We start from the raw sequence: 9,950 nt of genomic DNA, 5'->3' as shown, positions 1-9,950 counted from the left end.
CATTCATCTCGCCAAGTTACAGAAAATAGTGTTGCTAACCATAGTAACAGAATTCACTACCGATTAGCCGTTCTGTATATAAAGTGAATTTAAAAAAAAACTGACAAACAGGTCGGCACTGGAAATTAATATATTTTGCATATACGTATCTACTGCATATCTCCCATCACTTCGAGCACTTCTGATGCAAGGAGGAAACTCAACTAGTCCGTCTCCATAGCAGAGAAATAAAAGCAGATAAATACGCAATTTTGTATGGTATTTAGACTTATGTAACTAATTCTCAGATAATTCAGTTCCTTTTTCCTGTATACTAATTATTTCTGGCATTGTTATTTAGAGGAAACCATATATTGCAATAAAAGATAATTAAAATTCGAAACATTTACAAGTCAAACAGTCATGTTATATTTACATAGTTTAATCAAAATTAGGAGTGCCTTGCCTATGACAGTTTGTTTTTCTGTAGTTTCTGATTAATCGATAAATATCTAAGATCTTCATTCCACTTAACATCTCAGATTTTTTTGTTTCTAAGCTTAGAAAATTTTAGTCTGTTAATGTTACAAAAAATATTATTATTTCATCATTGCATATTTAATTTGTATCTTTAACAGCTTCATGATGTTCATTGCTACATTAGCCACAAAATTAATTCAATAGGTCTAATATTTTGACTTATTACTGTTGACGTTAACCAACGGACGGTAGCACGTGGAAAAATGGTGCCCTTTTTAAATTTTTGCTGACTCTTATCAGGAAATTAAACAGAAACTATGAGATCGCAGTGTTTATGTTTCCTTTACGAAATTGAATTATCAAAATAACATGGTTATTTCCTTCATATCGATTTGGTTCTCTGAGCGAAATTCACAACAGGATAACTATGATGTTGCCTCATCCTTGATGAGTTGATATGTTCTGCCTTCTTAATGGCTAATAACGATGAAAACGAAAGTATTTGAGAAACGCATGACTAACGAACCTTAACGGTTGCAAGGAAGCTTGGCGAAACTTGGATTTGGAAATGTAGCAATTAAATGCGTAGAAATGAGCATCCTACGCACAGACAAGGAAGAATGTTATATGCTAAAAATCGATAAGAATAACTAATAACGCAATATCCGTTCAACAATTAATATATATATCAATGCTTTGGACAAGTTGTTTACTATCACATTAACTGTTCTTCAGGCAGTTGTTACAAACACTTTTCCAGAAATGGCATTCAACAAGTCCGTAAGTAACTTTATTTTCCAAAATACATCCACACGTCTAAGGAAACTAAAAATATTTCGTTGCCATCCCATTTGAAAACAATTTGGTAACGCGAGTAGCCACTTTCGTGGTACGTACACTCATAGACTCATCACTAGGGGGTCACATTTATATGCACTAAATAAGCCGAAATATGCATGCAAATATGCACTAAAAAGTCCAAAATATGCACTAAAAATTTTCAAAACAACCTATTTTAAGGTTATTTACATCTTGCATGCAATGTAAATGTATCAGTAAATCACTGAACGCAATTATAGAAATGAAAGTGTGATAAATTGTGCTATTTAGGATCACAAAAAATACTAATTTACAAATGTTTTTAGTTTAATGTAACAAAATGATTATATTATATGCATTCCTTTGTCTGGAGGCTCGCTTTAAAAACTGCAATATTGCAATTATAATAATATACGTATCTTGTTGGAAACACTATGCTCTTTTCATTGCATTAATCAATATCTTTATTCTTTTATATTAACATTTCAATACACCAGACGTTATTTATAGTTGTTTTCATGTAGGCGGCATTAGATATATCAATAACTACACAAATTCCATGGACGCTATCTTAGTTTCTATAGGACTGCCATCTTTCTCCTTCAAATTACTATAAGAGTAAAATTACCACTTCAAATCACTACTACTTTCGTGACGAAAAGCACCCAAAAATCATATTTAATCCTCACCAGTATGTTTCAATATTAAGCTGCAATTCATCAACAGACATAATCGCAAAAAGTTATTGTATCTTACTTATGTCTATTTTAAGAATAAAATACGCTCATAGTGCATATTTTCATCATCGACCATCATTCTATTAGTTTCTACAGTCTTGTTATTTTGTACTCAAATAACAGAATGATCCTTCACTAGCAGCATTGTTCGCAAAAGTTAAAAGTTTATAAAAATGACAGTGTCCAGGCCTACGCAGGCAACAAATGTTTACTGTTACCAAAAATGAAAGCTCTGTTTGAGCATGGCAAATTTCCATTTAAGCTGAAAAAAAAACCTAAATACCTGAAATGTAATACATGTTTAGAGCATACTTGGCAACAAATAACTCTGCCGCCAGCAGTGGTAAACGCATCATTACCTTCCACCCACTGTTGGAGCAATATGCTGTTACTTCTCTCCTTCGGCATTTATTGTCAGTTCTGCAGCACACACACACACACACACACACACTCACAGGTTTAACAAGATGTCACATTAACAGATAATCCTCAAACAACGCTACCCCAATGTTGTCAGAATTTGGATATGTGACTCATATCTCTGATAGGTCATTGGTTGAAGAAAGTTGTTTTTTTTCTATCTTCACAACCAGACCACCTGCAATGCTACGAGGTGAGTACTACAACTAGTGCCCAAGACCAGACGAAGTAGGCTATTCATTAATGATGACACAATGAAAGGGGAAAATGAAGCAGGCAAACTTGAAACGAAAATGAAATTGAAAATTGCTCCCAAATTCCCAATATATGAAAATTATATGCACGTTAAGCTAAAATATGCACTAACGTCCCAAATATGCATTTATATGCACTATAAAACTTTACTAAATTAATCCACATCAAGTGAATGGATAAATCCGTTGAGAGCATATGAATTTTCCTTAAGGAAAAAAAACATACAAATATGCAAAGATCAGCCCCTTACTCATCACTAACTATTTCCATTTCGAATTCCTACCTACGTATAAATGTTAATTTCTTAGTGCACTACATTTTTAATTTACGTTAACTCAAAATTCTTTCTCGATTCTTATACTCAAATCTACTCTAAAGTAGCAGGAAAACGACGAAAAGTAAGGAAAATTCAAATTAAAAAATACCATACGTTGAAAAGAGATTTACGTAAAAATTAAATTACATTAGCACGATTCTAAAAATGCTGTATTAGATCAAAGAAGCAACTAATGAACTCTTGTTCATTTGTTTTAGTTATTTAGAGCCCTTTTTATAAATCTTAACTTAATTACTATCATGAACATGAATAATGATTAAGCAGAATGTATAAACCGCACAACCATACCTTGACAATGACTCGACCAGAAACTTTGGAGATGAGATATTGAGTCTGCAAATTCAATGCTACCAGTCACGAAGTGAAAAGAAACGGAATGTATTTTATCTCGTATTTTCAAAAGATAGATAATTTTTGCATCCTTCCTCTCTTAAGTAACGATGATGAATCTGTCAGTTTACATCATGCACTTTGAATGCTTTGAAATTATACACACACAACTGATGGGTTCATAGCTACTAACGGTAGGTATAATTTTAACGCTTTTCGATGTGATCTAAGGAAATATTTAAAAGCATTAACATCATTATTTAGGCTTTCATGTTTATTCCATTTCAGATCTTTGCCCTCGCTCTCGTAGCCATGGTTGTACTTCTTCAGAGTGGATATGGTAAGTAATAAATATTTCATTAGCAATTTTAGCGAGGATTTACCTAAACATTGCCAAATACAAAAGTTTTTCCTGAGTTTACTATTTTATCAACAGTGTTTAACTATTGAAAACAAGAAATCTAATTCCTGTTCATGTTTGTCAAATATTTATACTATCAAGTTAGAATTATCGCAATTCTTTAATTTCAAATTTATAGTAACTACATTTGCAATTCTTATACTCATAAACAAACATATGAACAACCAGAAACATTGTAACTGCTCAATTGGATTACTTTTAAAAATAATACTACGCACCTAACATCTCCGTGCTGGAAATGAAGTAGCAAATTAATGAACTATTATGTAGATTTAAACTTGCTTTTCAATTTACTATTTCTTCATTCAGGCGTAGAGAGAGAAAATACGAATAAACTTTATACTTGAAAATGTATTTACACACTGATAATGTCCAATAATTTGTTTTCATCGATAGTATGACATTAATTATTTATATTTTATATAGAGTCTCTTCTGGTCATTATTTCTATGCCACAAATCAAATTGTAGTTTTGAAGTTATGAAATTGTCATTCGAAGCTGAGTGCCAATTAATGGGGTTGAGAACACCAGATGTTATCCTCCTCTCCCAAATATATAATAGTCACTTTTGTAATAAAAACATTTCCCAAGCACTAACCAACTAACTATTCATGCTTTAAAACGTCGTAAGTACAATTACTGACATTACATTGAACTATTGATAGAACTAAGATGGGGGTAAAGTGGGATGCATAGGTATTACTAAACAAATTGCTTCATTATCATGCTAATTCTCTTCGTTTTGCTCAATGAGAGCTTCAAGAATTCAAGCAATGCAACAAATGAGTAACGGACAATCTCAGCGCCAGCAAATGTAAAAATTCGTTCCTTAGAAAGAGGAAAATTAATGAAAATAATCCTGGACAATTTGACAAACATTTCTTGCATCTCACTGTAAGAATTTATACTATCAAGAAATACTTAACAACATTTTGTGATTTTTCATACCATTTGGCAAAAAGAAAGGTTTCTGGTTTCATCATTCATGCATTAAACGCTTACACAAAAACCATTCAACATCTAGTATGGAGACTGTTTTTTTCGTTTATTACTGCATGTTAAAATGTTTTTTGTTAAACTAGAAATAAGTTACATTATAACAGTATTTGTTACTTATTAAATATATCATTGTCCCAAAAATATTGTACAAAAGTATTAATTATTACACACTACTTACAACAATTATTATATCACATGTAGATTTTTTTTGTTGTTGTTAGTGTGGAAATGCGCCTTTTCTAATAAAAATCGTGTGGCTATTTGCGAGTTAGCGTCTGTAGAGTGAAATGTTTTACGTCTCACTTTCTAGGTGCTGCCATTGGTATCACCGGAACCAGTTACCAGAACAACAACAAGATTTCCCTCCTCTCTTATCCAGTCTATGGACTTGGATACGGCTATGGAGGTTTGGGATATGGCATTGGAGGATTGGGATACGGATATGGTTATCTCGGCTAAAATTTATATATCAATGTCCACAAAATTATAGTATTCTGTTATCGCGATATGCTCGATGGATGTACTACATTTCCAGAGCGGAAATCAAATTTTAACTTTCAATTATTTCTCTGTGAGTATGAGATTGCTTGTTCCTTGAATAAATATTATTTCAAACTGCAACGTCTAACAAAATATTTATTTAATAAATTGTATTATTAACCTCTGGCTCATACGATGTTGTGAACATGTAGTAGAAACTATAGTTTCGTTTTTTTGTACAGTTTTGTATCGCTAACATTATTCTGTGGGCTAAGAAACTGGTTTAAAGCAAATATTGATCCATAATGTCCTGGTCTACCATATTTTGTAAGAACCTCCTTGCCCATTTCAGGTACTCTATTTGCAGAAACGTTTCTTATAAGTATTTTCTACTCTTACGGCGGAGATCCTCATGCTAGCAAGGGAAGTGGGGAGCGGGGAAGCGTCCAATCCAGCCCGTTCTACAGCAGCCTGTAGAACGAGGTGCACATAGTACTTCCTACCGCCGCGTCGTAATTCTCGACGCTACAGCTTTTGTCTGGTTGGTCTGCGGCGTAATCTCCACTCCCCACATCCCTTGCCAGCATGAGGACCGGCCGCCGTAAGAGTAGAAAAACCCTATAGGACTAAAACAGGAAAATGTCGGCCGATCGTGGACTTGCACACAGGCACATGAGTTCCTTGAATAAATATTATTTCAAACACACCATTCTGTTTGTGGCTTGTTAATTTCCTTCCGCTGTTGCCATAACTGTAATAAAATGTTAGCTGTTCAGTTATTATAATGGTGGAAGTGCGATATAAAAATGAAATGATAACTAGTAATGGTAGAAAACAGAGTTCATTTTTCAACATCACATCCTCGTGTACTTTATAGGCACGAATCTTTTATGTCAAATAAAATAAAATGCAATAAAAATATTGATTTCTTTTTCTCTAAGCCATTTTTGAGTTCAATAAGATCTACTATCCATATGAACAGAACAAAATAGACCACAAAAACTATACCGGTACTCTTTATTTACTCTCTGGATATACTTGTAAATATATGAAACGCTATTTGTATGTAAAGAGAAGAGTATGCATTATTTTCGCTGTAGTGTCTAGTGTTGCCCACGGGACGAGACGGGACAGGCTTTTAAAAATTCGAGACGAGACGAGACGAGATTGACCATGTGTCATAAGACAAACGAATATTTTCGAGACGAGACAGCATTTCCACGAGACGAGACAGGCCAAAGTCTCGTCTCGTGGGCAACACTAGTAGTGTCGTCCGAGATGAGGTATACCATCCCAGAATTATCCTGGAGTATCAGAAATTACTCAGAATTACTGTAAGGCCCAGTGAAATGAAAAGCATAGAACTCAAGGCACGTTAGAGTTGGTAACACTGCTGTTTACGAACGATGCTGCCATCTTGAGAGAAAGAGGGAAGCTCAGTGACAACTCACATGCATACATTATTTTTTTGTATTTTTGCACAGGAAGTGAGGTCCAACATCAGAATGAAGACATGTGAACAGAGCAGAGAACAATAGTTCGTTTTTTGACTGATGAGGATGCTGGAGAGCGAGATATTCATCGCTGCATGTCTGCTGTGTACGGCGAGCATTGAATGTCACGTTCATGTGTACTGGAGTGGCATTAGAGATACCTAGATGGATGTGTGCCACTGACAATCCGCGCCTATCGCGTCATTACTCCATGTGTTATGGTCAATTGTCCGGGGAAACACTTCAACATCCTCCCTACACCACAGATCGTTCCCCATTACATTACAGGCGACCTGAAGAGAGACATTGGTCTACATCGGTTCAATTCGGACGAGTACGTATGCGACTAGGTATGGTTGTAGATCCGTCATCAGTCGAGAAGCTTCTACAAGAATGGAATTGACCACCTTGTCTCCCATTGGGATAAATGTGTTATCAGTTATGGAGATAATGCATTTTCAATGAAACTCTTTGGTATCTGACCCGTTTTCATTTGACTATCCCTTATGCAAGAAATCTCAGTAGAGGTTGTCGGACATAGCTACATCACAGGATGTAAAACATAAACTGATTAATAGGAAAGGGCTACACATTCCCCCATCAATTGACAGTAGGATATTAGAGTGTAGATGGTCGAACTTGAAATTTAAGAAATACTAGAGATGTTTAAAACTTACAGAAATCTTCAATGAATATATTATACCAAAAATGAGGCCATCCTCTTTCACACTCAAAGAAATTCATTAATTCACTCTTGGTGTAGAATAACGAGAGCAAGGCATTTCCATTCTATTCAGAGAGGATTGAATTACAGATTAGCCTTTTAATTGCGAATGAAGAATAATTAAAATATGAGATGTATACAGTGTGATTCAGAATTCCTATTACACACTTCTAGGGGTTGTAGAGTGGACTTAGTAGATCAAGTTTTGATAAGGAACCCATGTCCGAAAACGTACCGTTCTGGTACTACACAGATGACAGGATCACATAATTTCACATGAAATTCACAACACTCATTTTGGGAAAAATGTGCCTTGTTTTCCCTTCCCCTCCTGGAAAAAATACCTTCTTTGTCCCTCCCTGGAAAAAATCCTACGGACGTCCATGTTAATGTTAACTGTATTTACAATATATATGTATAATTTTAAAGACTAGGTTTGATAGCTTGTGTCAAAATGAATGCACGCTTCATACTTTCAACAAGTAAAATCCACGTGCATCCACAAAAACAGACCAGGGTCATATACTGCACACACGCACTTTAAACCTGGTGAAAATAGCTCAAAAGTGATTTAGTTAGGTAAAAAAAAAGTAAAGTGCTCCCCTGTGCATAGCACCACGCCATGAAGGCGTATAGGGCGGGTGGGGGTCAGTGTTGCCACATGAAGGGAAATTTCCCTTTTTGAAGGGAAATTTGGAGCTAATTTTAAGTGAAAAGGTAAATTCGATTAAAAACAGCGAATTTTCAGGGAAATTTTAAGACAGACTAAACATTAATTGTATTAAACATTATAACAGATTCCAGTTTTGAAAATGAGAACTTATTTTTTTTATTATTTTGTCGTATACTTTGTTCTGAGAGAAAGGGTGGAATTTGGGTTGACCCACATCTGGCTACCGTTTGGGGCCGGAGGTCTTTGACCATTCACCCTTATGGGAGTGGGAGTCCGAGGGTATTGTTTATTTAAGCTTTCCCCAGTTCTCTGAATTTTGCCTCAAACACTACATGTGCAAAACATATAAAGTTATCTTTGTCTCAAACCTATCTTTACTTCAGTCTTCATTGGACACTAGGTGGGTTATTCGTCGTATGCGAGTGTTTGGTGGAAGGCTGTGACCGTCTTGGATGACGGAAGAACAAGGGAAGCAAAGGAAACGATCTGCAACTCCAGAATATATTAGAAAACGTCGTGGAGAATTATCGGAAGATGAAAAAACACCGCGGAAACAAGTTAAAAATTCCGTTCAGAGTGGCAAGAAATGACCAACAATGGATTAAATTTTAATAAAAAACTTGCTGTGTTTTAGAAGTTTCCACCTAATATGTGAAATTTACAAGAATAGAACATTTGCTCAGGTATGTACTATATATCTTTTTTAATAAATCGCGTATATCCATGCGCCGAACTTAACATTTTTATGGGGAGGCAAAAATGTGATTTTCCACACAAACTCTTCATATGTACGCCTTACTAGAACAGCATTTTGTGTAGAATATTTTTAATTTTCTTCTGATGGTGTGATGAAGACAAGGGGCATTGGCCTCCCTAAATCCAATCTCTGTTTGTGTTTTGCTTTTTACTGATGAAAATCTTCAGTTGCCAATTATAACATAGTTTTAGCTTTCATCTCAAAACAAAAAATTTTGCTTGGCTTAGAAATAAAATCTAAATCTTCCAAAAAAAACATTCAAAAGTTATTGATTTTATTGTTTATTGATTTGGTTTATTTTACTTCGCTTTTCTGCCACTTTTGGCTAATTGCAAAGATGGGGATGAATAATGATATGATGAAATTTATGAATGGACACTCACAAACAGCCATGCCCAGGCCGGGATTCGAACCCGGTACCCCTGGCGTCGTAGCATTTAACAGTTAAATTGATTAACATTTTATACATACATACGAACATGGGTCAACGATAATATTTAATTATTATTATTATTATTATTAATAATAATAATAATTCTTTAGATGAAAGGAAAAAATGGGCGAAAAAGGGAAATGTTACCCCTTGGAAAGGGAAATTGTGCTTACAGATTGTGGCAACACTGGTGGGGGTAATGCCCCACACTTTCTTGATCCGGTTGTGAGTGGAGTGATTTAGTTAGTCACTCTGTAATTTTAAACAGTAACACACAGATAACAAAATAATAAAATTTACACACTCATTTAAACTCATGGGTGTCTATCTCCAACCAATAACATTTGAATAGTGTAGATCAAGTTGAAATTTTGTTCTTAGTCTATTTTATGCACAGATAGGCTAATACTTGATTATAAGGCTGCAACGTTACCACTCTATGCCAGAGAGAGATCCTTGAACTAAACATAAACTGAAGGCAACCAGTGTTGCCACAATATGAGGGCACCATTTCCCTTTCCAAGGGGCAAAATGTCCCTTTTTGGACCAATTTTTCCCTTTACCTAAGCAAATCAAACAATAATAATAATAAGTATTAGTAGTGATGGTGGA

At 34.9% G+C, this 9,950-nt stretch overlaps 1 long non-coding RNA gene across 1 annotated transcript; it reads left to right on the top strand.

The window, feature by feature from the left end:
- The first annotated feature begins 1,158 nt into the window (after positions 1-1,158).
- Positions 1,159-5,399, top strand: LOC146002092 (uncharacterized). Its single transcript, XR_014443671.1, has 3 exons — positions 1,159-1,239; positions 3,646-3,697; positions 5,089-5,399. It is a non-coding gene; the product is annotated as an uncharacterized LOC146002092 (long non-coding RNA).
- The last annotated feature ends 4,551 nt before the right edge of the window (positions 5,400-9,950 follow it).

This window comes from Lepisma saccharinum, chromosome 18 (genome assembly GCF_977018435.1).
Source record: "Lepisma saccharinum chromosome 18, izLepSacc3.1, whole genome shotgun sequence".
Lineage (NCBI taxonomy): Eukaryota > Metazoa > Arthropoda > Insecta > Zygentoma > Lepismatidae > Lepisma > Lepisma saccharinum.
Note: the sequence above shows the minus strand (reverse complement) of the source record. Positions and strands in the feature narration are given on the sequence as shown.